General features: G+C 35.4%; 1 long non-coding RNA gene across 1 annotated transcript; it reads right to left on the bottom strand.

Annotated features, from left to right (window-relative positions):
• Positions 1-1466: 1466 nt before the first annotated feature.
• On the bottom strand, positions 1467-3734 carry LOC128605358 (uncharacterized). The gene is made up of 2 exons (XR_008385535.1): positions 3682-3734; positions 1467-3586 (listed from the first exon to the last, which is right to left on the bottom strand). It is a non-coding gene; the product is annotated as an uncharacterized LOC128605358 (long non-coding RNA).
• Between the last annotated feature and the right edge of the window lie 7091 nt (positions 3735-10825).

Raw genomic sequence — 10825 nt, 5'->3', positions numbered from 1 at the left:
TATAGTGATAGCTTTTAATTCAGCCAATGGGGCAGAGCAGGGTGCTCATAATGTTTGTGAATTTTCAGACACAAAATCTTTCAGATGGAACGTCTAAAAGGGTCAGACTTAGGCTCGAGGAAATATGAATTTCGGCTAGGCAATCGTGAGTGTTCTCAGTGACTGGCTCCACAGAATTAATTGGGAAATACAACACTACAGTTGGTGTATTAGGCACACTAATAGATTTAAGAGTTACATTTTGGTCGGCACATAGAATAACCTCATATCCTGTTCTTTCAGAATAGAAATGACCTGGTGTGATGAGTGTAAGATCAATGTGTGAGAGAGCAATTTTCCCAGTGATCTGCACTACAAGAGCAGCTCCAGCCATAGCACTCAAACGTGCTGGAAATCCTTGTGCCACCAAATCCAATGTTTTCAATAAATAAACTAAAGACCTGCAAGTGCCCCATACTCCGGAGCCGAGACCCCCTCAGCGGCGCCCCCTCTCTCAGTCACATATAAGAAAAAGTCTTTGTTGTAGTTTGCCAGCCATAGTACAGGTGCAGAGCGTAAGTCCATTCAATGTCAGGCTTTTCCACAGAACACCCAGATCTCAGGATTTAGTCATGAAGAGAGCAATCAGTGATCAACTGAAGACCATACTTGATAACGTCCAGGAAGCTTAACATTTGTTGTGCTTTATGGGGCAGAGGATGACCCCAATCATGTCCTTGGGAATGTGCAAGGGAGTCTCTGACCACAGAGGAGTAAACCGCAGGGGAGTCCACAGCCCCTGAGGGAGACACTCGAAGGTGTACTACTGATCTAGGAATGTTAAGGGGAGTAACGGCCTTGAGCTCTCACATGCAGGCACACTGGAAAAAGAGCTGAGCACAGTTCAACAGCAGAAAAATAATAATTATCACGTGGAATGGAATAGGCTACAGTAGGGACATCTGGCAGTAATGGAGCTACTGGGATGACTAGTTCATTGATTTTGCAAATTTGGGGGAAAATGCCATCCTCTTCCAGCCTTAAACATTGGTTACTGGGTGTGTTGTATTGCAGAACTTATCACAGTTGTTATGACAGCTTGCTGTAATAATGCTAGACTAAGTGGGCATGTCCCTTCATCCTTTTCTGAGGATGGAGGATATTGTTTACAGGACACAGGATGACTATACTTCACTTTAGCTTAATACAGTGTACATGTTACTTGCCGTGCTTCAACCTTATGTAGCCCATAATGTGCCAGGTATGTTAGCGAGTTCAGGATGAGGGATGCCACCATCACTCTCCAATTTGGAAACTGGAGACAGACAACTGGGAACACACAACTGCAAAACCCATCATTAAATGTTCAATTTATGCAAAAGATCAAGGCCTATTAAAAAGGTGAATAATTATCAGGTGATTTACTGTACACTGATTTTAATAATGCATAAAGCCATTCAAAATGAGGAGTTCAATTTTTTAACATATTAAGACTTCTGATGTTTACAGAGCACTCAAATTGCTCGATATAAACAAATCACAAGGCCCTGATTGTGTGGAATCTGTATTTTTGAATTTAGCAGCTGATATTTTTTCATCTCCTTTAACTTATCTTGTTGTTCCTTTATTAAATGAGGGAAATCCCACTATATTAGATCATTATAGTCCAATCCCAAAGCTCTGTGTCCTATCAAAAATTTTAGAAAGCCTTATAAAGTATGAAAGCGTCCAGCCAATCCGTCAAATCCGTCAAAGAGCTCCAGTCTGCTGTCTTTAAAAATACAAAGATTCATTCATATCCCTTCCTGAATTCCTTTCTCAATATCCTTCTGGTGAATGAAAAAACAAAATTCCTTTAGTCTAGGACTATTTGTGATGTACACTAACCTAACATGTTAATATCCCATCTGTGTTAACGAGTGATAATCCCAATAATACAGAACTAAAAATAGAGTAAATGAGGCCGAGATCTAGACATGTATTTACAGTTCTCTAGTCTCTTTTATCCCAGTAATTTTTATTCAAAACAACCTACTGAATTTGTTTTTACTGTGTACAACAATAGTGTTTAGTTTAAATGGTAGACATGCATGCACCCTCTGTCCCTTTACAACTGTACCACACTCAAAATATCACTCAGACCCTTCATACATGACACCTTTAATTTTGTTCACTTTATTTTAAATATATCTAATTAGGAGTAATGCGTAAATGTCTTTAGCTTAGTCTAACATAAAATTTATCATCTATGAGCTTTGTTTCAATTTAACACCCATTTTTTTTCCTTTGCTGAGCGCCATTTGTGAAAGGCATAAAATTCCCTCTATAAATGTATCCATTTCATTTAAACTGTGTTTTATCATATTAGGTTGGTGTTAAGTCTACTCATGTCACAAACTACATTTCCCATCCTGCACTGCGTTCCACAAACATGGCTGCCATGGACTGCAATTCCCAGATCACACACACCTGGATCCAATTCACAGCACAATCACAGTTACAGTATAAAGACTTTCAATTCACTCACAGATTGTGCACAATACGCTCCATTCCTCGTGTTTGTGACCACTGCACTGTATTATTTAAATATTGCAACTCTTATACATTATATGACATATCCATAGCACACCGTATAATATATATATTTGTATATTCACACAACTACTTTATTCTATTCATCAATCTACAATTCAGAAAAGAAACAAATCACTCAAACTACACTGTTGCAATGAGACTGTAATTAAACTAACTCACAAACTCACTGCAGTGAGAGCCACATCAGCACAACATGTCAGCAAAAGAAACCATTATGCAATGCTGCCTAATCCAGACACTTGTATTCCATGCAAAACCCGGTCAACATTAACTATTCACCAACTATCTTATTCTAATGCACACTTCAGAAAAGAGTTTTCAAAGTGCACCTTTCTATTATTAGCATTTTACATGAACGAGCACACAAAAGTCTAAATATGGGATTGAAAACAGAAAAATCCATCTCCACAATTAAATAAAATAAATAAATAAAAATAAGTCAAATCTATGCATGACAAGCATGAGTTTTCACGATTCCTTATGACAATGAATCATTTTCCAAGTCCAACTATCAAGATTCTTTTCCACCTTCAGTAAATCGTCATGTAAGGTACCCTGTCTCCTTTTTCTGGATCACACAATCTGGGAATATTTTTTTATATATTAATTACAGGTCTAGAAGTTATAAGTGACTTACACAACGGGCAATCTGGCAGATGTCTAAAATATTTATAATGGTCTTGACTGTTCCCTGATTTTTAAAACAGTCACACAGCAGTTATTGATACCAAGCAATTGTTATAATACAAACAGTCCCACCAGACTCGCACAAAGTCTGTACCAGATTCAAAACACTCAATGAAAAAGCAGAAATATCTCACAAAGTTCTGTTTTACCCATCTCAATCTGAAGAGCACACACATAGTTTTTTTTTTCTTCTCTTTTTTCCTTTTTTTTTTTCTTTCACACAGAAGCAGGCCTGCTTACGCAGATAAGAACACACACATACACACTCTGAAGCCTTTACTCACACTTGTCTCCAAAACTAATTTTCAGAGCTTATCAAACACACCTATCTCCTTATGTATGGAGCTCATATTCATACACTGATTAATGCAACATTCATATTTGTCTCCAAAACTAATTTTCAGAGCTTATCAAACACACGTCTCCTCAACGCACGCACGCAAGCTCACACACAGGTACCTGTTACACACATTTGTAGTATCACACACAATTTTTATTTCACACTCATTCACCGGGCACGCTTCTCTTGTCGGGTCCTTACCCTGAGTTGCGTTGACCAGGACCTGGGCCCAGGATTTAACCACTCTCTAAGCAGACCTTGATCTTTCACCAGCGGTATTAGGGGTTCCCCACCAAAGCAGCCCTGGGTCTTTCACCAGCGGTATCTGGGGTTTGAGGCCTCACTTCAACTGCCTTCTAAGCAAACCTGAGTCTTTCATCAGTGGTATCGCAGGACTTTCACTCACACAACACACACACACAATACTGTACAAGGACACACAATTTACACTTCTCTTACCTTTTCTCACCCACTCAGTGGCCCATATATTTCGGATAGCCCTTACTATACTAGGTTCTTTTGGAGACCAACTCCGTCTTTCTTCCCACCCTGGGGCTTCCCACTCGTGACAACAGATCACTAAAACAGAGCTTTGAAATAACAGGTGTCTGCAGTGCCTTTTTCCTACATGGCCTATCTGTTGCCTTAGAGCGCGAAGTCCCATGGGAGAGATCACAGACGTACGGGTCTTAACCCAGTCCTGCCGGGGTTGCCAATGTTGTATCAAAATTTGCCTATTACCCAAAGACAATTAATAAACAGATACTCACATACATTAACCAGTTGAAGGACGAAAGTAAGACACCAGTGAGGTGTGGCAGAGTGAGGAGAGGCAAGGGTCCAAATTTATTGTTGCATGAGATCACATAGTTGAGATGTCCCAAGGTTGATCTAAAAAAAACCAGAGCTGATGCTCTTCTATTTATATAGTTTTCTTATGGTCAGGATGACCCAGACATCAATATGTTTAGAGTTAGCTGTCCCAGAACACCATTACGTACATCAATTGGCACTGTTGAGCGACCCTTATCACGCAGGTGCAGTTCCGGCTCCAAAATATATTTTGTCTTGTTTCACTCTTTAAAAATAACCTGACCTTGTCTGTGTCGCTTGCTGACTGGATTTTTCGTCGAGAAAGGACACTTTCAAACACACCATCTCTACATTATGAGTAAATTTTGTTTGTTCTACATTTCTTTTTTTTCTTTTTTATAGTGCTTGCGTGTACATTACCCTATAATAGTTTTTCATGAAACAGAATATGAAACAGATTAATTTCTGTTTTCTGCATACACACCAGGCCTCTGTGTGTGTGTGTGTGTGTGTGTCTCTCTTAGTTGACCTTCTGCCTGCGTGCAGATGTACTCCACCTATGCTCTGAGGCCTGCCGCACTAATCAAATACATGTATTGTTATCCCCTGTGCCTTGCTTATCTGTGTGTTGTGTCTTAGGTGAACATCCGTTCTTACAGTCCACCAGCCCAGTGAATTCTCAATAAGATTACATATTACTCATACTAGGTCTCCCTCGTGTTTATTTCATGTATATTTTATATACAACAGCCCATTTTAAAAAGCGCTATACAAATAAAATTGAATTGGATTGAATTGAACTGTGATGGTTCTGGGCTGGAGCCAGTTCTCGGCCTGCTCTGCGTATATTGTGTATATATCTGAATAATCTCATATAGGATGTGATGGTGAGTTCATTTACCCACCAGATGCAAAGCACTTTAGTTTAATGGTGTTCATTAGGGATGCGCCGATCAGGATTTTTACGACCGAAACCGATCCAGATACCAACCTTTTTTTGTTTAAGCTTTAATCAGGAGATCTATCATAAACAGTTAAATGTAAGCTCTCTGCTCATGGTCACTGTTAATTAAGTAATAGCAATGAGAAATGGTTAATTGATAAATAAACAAAGATAAAATATTTTTAAAATTTCTTGAACAATAGAGTCCTTATTAAAAGTAGACTAACACAAAAATTATCCATATTAGGGAAAAGAAGGCTAATAGCCTGCTAAGCTTAATGTCAAATTGATATTAAATGCAACCCATCATAATTAAACATTATTTAATTTCTTATTTTATTTATATTTTATGAAGTTATTATAATATCTATTTTTTATATTAAATGATTTATTTATAACTAAGCACATTTTCTGTCTTTACATTTTAGTAGTTTTATTTTTGTTTGTTTATCAGTTATTCCTTTTAGATTGGCCCTCCAGTACAGTGTTGCCATGTCTGCTGATAATATTGTGTTTTTTGGGGGTTTAAATCAAAACATGGAAACTGGAGGTGACTTTTCTAGTGTTATCTGGCAACCCTGAGTTTAAATGAAGTAAATGCACTGTCTATTAGAGTTGGTGAAGAGAGAGCGGCAGTTTACTGTACGTTTACAGACTGAACAGTTGCTACTCTTGATTATGATTGGTGAGGAATTATTTAATAAAGAAGTTTGAATTAAACCCACCTTGTAGCGTTAGCATTATTATTACTTTACTTGGACCCAATGCCGCTGTGTCTACATGAGCATGTCACAGTCGCAGGTTCAGGTCATTTTGGGTGATCAATAAAAGATGGCGGTTTGTGAGATTGGCAAGTTGAGAGACGAAGATGATGTTCAGTATTACTCTTGTCATCATAGCAGGATTTACACACTTGTTCGGTTGACTGAGGTGATGAAAAGCAGTGTGAAAGTAACTGTTGTGCGGTGTAGATTCATTTTGGACTTGTAGTTTTTATTCCGATTGTATTATACAACTCCAAACAGGTCACACGCAACTATATTTTTTTCACAGTTGCTCAAAGTACTTTTCAGTTGAAAATGCGAGTGAAATGGTCACACTGTTGAGCCGTGAGTTTATCTGCAAAGTTTTTTCATGTTCAGAGTGATGATGTTTAATGTTCCCGACAACCTCTGTAGTGCCATTTAGCAACATGATTGCCATTGCTCATGATTTCCCATTGCACAAGCAAAGCTGACAGCTTGAGTGCTAAAATGCTAACTCATTTCCGGATTTTGGCATTGCAAAATGACGACATCCCTGCGCCGCTCTATGGTGACTGGCTGTAAGTTTAGGAAGCTCTTGATTTGATCTGCAGTGGAGTTTTCTATGAGCGGAGAACCTACTTTAAATGTCAATATTGCAGTCAATCATGTTCATGTAATCGTGGGCAGTCAAAATCGTAATCGTGATCTATATTCGATTAATTGTGCAGCCCTAACTCTAAGTATAGCATTTTCAGAGCATGAAGCGCACCTGTGTGTATGGACACACAGGATGAATGAGAACACACTATGTGATGAAAAATGACATTCTACACGTCAATTGTCAGGTTTTTTTTTTCATATTTTGATACTTTATCATAATATAGATCTTAATGCCAACAATCATAATTCGTATCAACATGAAGTGAAAGATGTCAAAGTATCATATGATGTCATAATTATGTGAAAAATGTCAAAGTATCATATGACATCCTAAATATGTGAAAAATGTCAAAGTATCATATGACGTCCTAAATATGTGAAAAATTGTCATAGGATCATATGATGTCACAGATATGTGAAAAATGTCAAAGAATCCTATGATGTCATAGATATGTGAAAAATATTGTAGTATCATATGATGTCATAAATATGTAGAAAATTTCAAAATATGATTGGTCATAAATATGTGAAAAATTTCAAAATAACGTCATAAATTTGTGAATAATGTCAAAGTATCATTTGATGTCCTAAATATGTGAAAAATTTCAAAATATCATGTCATAATTATGTGAAAAATGTTAATCATATGATGTCATAAATATGTGAAAAATGTCAAAGAATCATATGATGTCATAATTATGTGAAAAATGTAATATCATATGATGTCCTAAATATGTGAAAATGTTCAACATATCATATGATGTCCTAAATATGTGAAAATGTTCAACATATCATATGATATATGTGAAGAATTTAAAAGAATTTACTATGTGAAGAATTTAACAGTATCATATGATGTAATAAATATCTGAAAAATGTCGTAGTATCATATGATGTAATAAATATGTGAAAAATGTCAGTATCATGTCATGAATATTTGAAAAATTTCAAAATATCAAATGATGACATAAAGGGGAAAATGTCAAAGTATCATATGATGTCGTAAATATGTGTAACATGTCTGATTCAAGCAGGTCACGCAAGTAATTATATCCGTTTGTTAGAAAAAACTGCTTTGCTTTGCTCCTAGAGCCTTGAAACTCGCTTATAGCGTGGAAATTAGACAACACTTGCAGACTCATCCTCTGAGTTGAAAAAGGTTTATTACAGAAAGATGGTTAATACAGGATAGAATAAAGCAGGATAGAATAATGAGAGTGCTCTGGAGCGCTTGTGCTGAACTACTACTATATATATAATAAATACAGAGCATGACACACTTCTGTGTACCAATAAGAAGCAGTTTGAGGCAGTTCAAACAGGCTTTGTTTCAGGGTTTTAGAAGATATACAGACGAACCTTGAACAGAAGAACATGTTTGTGTCTCTGCATGCAGATAAACATTCTGTACTGATCTAAGTGGCATGACATGGGCTTCTTAGGCATTATCCTCTGATGCGAATGAACAGAACAAGAACAAAATTACAAAGTAAAAATTAATAATTTCCCTCACAAGCAATTTCAGTGCACATAAAGCACTATCGTGTGTATGCACACACAGGATGAAAGAGAACACGCAATGTCAAGGAACATTTGAGGAAAAGTTACTGTCTATATGTAAATTCTCACTTTTTCCACCTTATCAAAATGTATTATCATAATTATAGATTTTAATGTAAACAATCATATTTCAAATCATTTTAAGTCAGAAACATGTGAAACATGTCATAGTATCATATGATGTCATAAATATGGGAAACATGTCTGATTGGAGCAGGTCACGCAAGTAATTACATGTTTGTTAGAAAAAATGCTTTCCATTGCTCATAGTGGCTTGAAAGTCGCTAACCCTAACCCTTTATTATCATATTACAGATTTTGATGTAAACAATCATATTTCATATCATTTTAAGTCATAAACATGTGAAACATGTCAAACTATCATATGATGCCATAAAGATGTGAAAAATGTCAATGCATCATGAATATGTGAAAAATTTCGAAATTTCATATGAGCTCATAAATATATGAACAATGTCAAAGTATCATATGATGTCATGAAAAATGTCAGGATCATATAATGTCATAAATGTTTGAAAAATGTCGTAGTACCTTATGATGTCATTAATATGTGGAAAATTTCAAAATATCACATATCATAAATATGTGAAAAATTTCAAAGTATCAAATGATGTAAAAGTGAAAAATTTCAAAGTATCATATGATGTCAATAATGTGAAAAATTTCAATGTATCGTATGATGTCATAAACGTGAAAATTTTCAAAATATCATATGATGTCATGAACATATGAAAAATGTCGTATCATGTGATGTCAAATATGTGAAAAATTTTGAAGTATCAAATGGTCGTAAAGGGGAAAAATGTTGTATTATCATATGATGCCATAAATATGTGAAAAATGTTGTAGTATCATATGTCATAAATATGTGAAAAATGTCGTAGTATTATATGTCATGAATATGTGAAAAATGTCATAGAATCATGTCATAAATATGTGAAAAATGTCGTAGTATCATGATGTCATAAATATGTGAAAAATTTCAAAGTATCATATGTTGTCATTTATATATGTGAAATGTCATAGTATCATACATATGATGTCATAAATATGTGAAAAATTTCAAAGTACCACATGATGTCATGAATATTTGAAAAATTTCAAAATATCATGTCAGAAACGTGAAAAATGTCAAAGTATCACATAATGTCATATCACATATATATTTGAAAAATGTCGTAGTATCTTATGATGTCATAAATGTGGAAAATTTCAAAAGATCATATCATAAATATGTGAAAAATGTCAGTATTATATGATGTCATAAATATGTGAAACATTTCAAAGTATCAAATGATGTAGTAAATGTGAAAAATTTCAACTTATATGATGTCATAAATATGTGAAAAATTTCAAAGTATCATATCATGTGGTAAACTTGAAAATTTCAGAATATCATATGATGTCAAATATGTGAAAAATGTGAAAGTATCGTATGTTGTCATAAATATGTGAAAAATTTCAAAGTATCATATGATGTGGTAAACTTGAAAAATTTCAGAATACCATATGATGTCAAATATGTGAAAAATGTGAAAGTATCGTATGATGTCATAAATATGTGAAAAATTTTAAAGTATCAAATGATGTAAAGGTGAAAAGTTTTAAAGATTCACGCAGTGTTTTGAGGGACTTAAGATGGCTGAAAATCTATGAAACTTTACATATGCATTTGTTTTACAACATTAACTGATGTGATGTTGCATTTGATCATAGTTGTGTGTCATCGGCTCCATAGTGCTCCTACATTTAAATGCACATTTGCCACCTTTGGTATACTCGAAAACTCAGGATATTTGGCAAACTTATTAAAGTATGGCAAAATATTACATTTATTTGGTCATTTAACTTAGGTGTGGCAAAATGGCTCGATAGTGCCACCTACAAAATTTCAGCTATGTGCGCCTCATGCTACGTTTCACCTACATGTACGAAATTCGTTAAACATGTGTAAGATGCCAATACATACAAAAACGTCTCTTGAACCCCTGCCCTAAACTCAACAGGAAGTCAGTCATTTAGATTTTTCTCGAAAAATTTTGCTCCGTTTTTTGCCATTTCCAGGCTTCGTACTTTAACAAACTCCTCCTGGAGCTTTCATCAGATTGGAATAATATTGGGTCAGTCTCATCTAAAAGCACTGACGATGCTAAATAGCGAAGATTTTGAGTTTTATCTGCACGGCGTGGGTGTGGCAGTCTCACAAATTTCGATGTTTCGCCATGAAAAAGGAACTTGTTATAACTCGAACATAGAATGTCCAATCTGCTCCAAACTTCACGTTTGATAAAAGTCCCGGACTGAAGACATCTACATGCCAAGACTCAGTATTAGTCATAGCGCTACCTGCTGGCAACAGAAAATTATACATTTTACATAGTGATACACTCCTAACAATGTGTAAGTGCTAAAGAAAAAAAAAAAAAAAAGGTTAAAAAATTGGAATGGCATTCCCCTGGCAGAGCAGCCCCAACTTACACC

The sequence above is a fragment of the Ictalurus furcatus genome, chromosome 3 (genome assembly GCF_023375685.1).
Source record: "Ictalurus furcatus strain D&B chromosome 3, Billie_1.0, whole genome shotgun sequence".
Taxonomy (NCBI): Eukaryota; Metazoa; Chordata; class Actinopteri; order Siluriformes; family Ictaluridae; genus Ictalurus; species Ictalurus furcatus.
Note: the sequence above shows the minus strand (reverse complement) of the source record. Positions and strands in the feature narration are given on the sequence as shown.